This window comes from Penaeus monodon, chromosome 22 (assembly GCF_015228065.2).
Source record: "Penaeus monodon isolate SGIC_2016 chromosome 22, NSTDA_Pmon_1, whole genome shotgun sequence".
In the NCBI taxonomy this organism is placed as follows: domain Eukaryota; kingdom Metazoa; phylum Arthropoda; class Malacostraca; order Decapoda; family Penaeidae; genus Penaeus; species Penaeus monodon.
This window is the reverse complement of record NC_051407.1, coordinates 8,807,525-8,807,865: the sequence shown is the minus strand read 5'-3', so window position 1 is coordinate 8,807,865 and position 341 is coordinate 8,807,525.

Sequence of the window (341 nt, the reverse complement as noted above, 5' to 3'; positions counted from 1 at the left end):
TTATCTTAACACATATATAACTGTAACGTAACGAAAACCGAAACTGCTCTAGTTATACTTAGCACGTCAACACCTGCTTCCGTGTAGATACCTAGCCTGCTATGCAAGTTTTCTAGTCGAATCAAGGTCCCGGAGCCTGTCTAACGGGCGCTAGGAAAGTGGTAGCATTTCTAAGGGCGCGGCATCCAGTCGTTTGGACTATGCTTGCAATGCTAACAGGTAATATAGGGGTAGGTTGCACACACAGATATCACTGTTACAAGGAGGGATATTAAAGGCCAGATTTCGGTGTGGGTTAGAGTTATAATTCAATTATTGTCTTTGTATTATGCTCTAAAAAA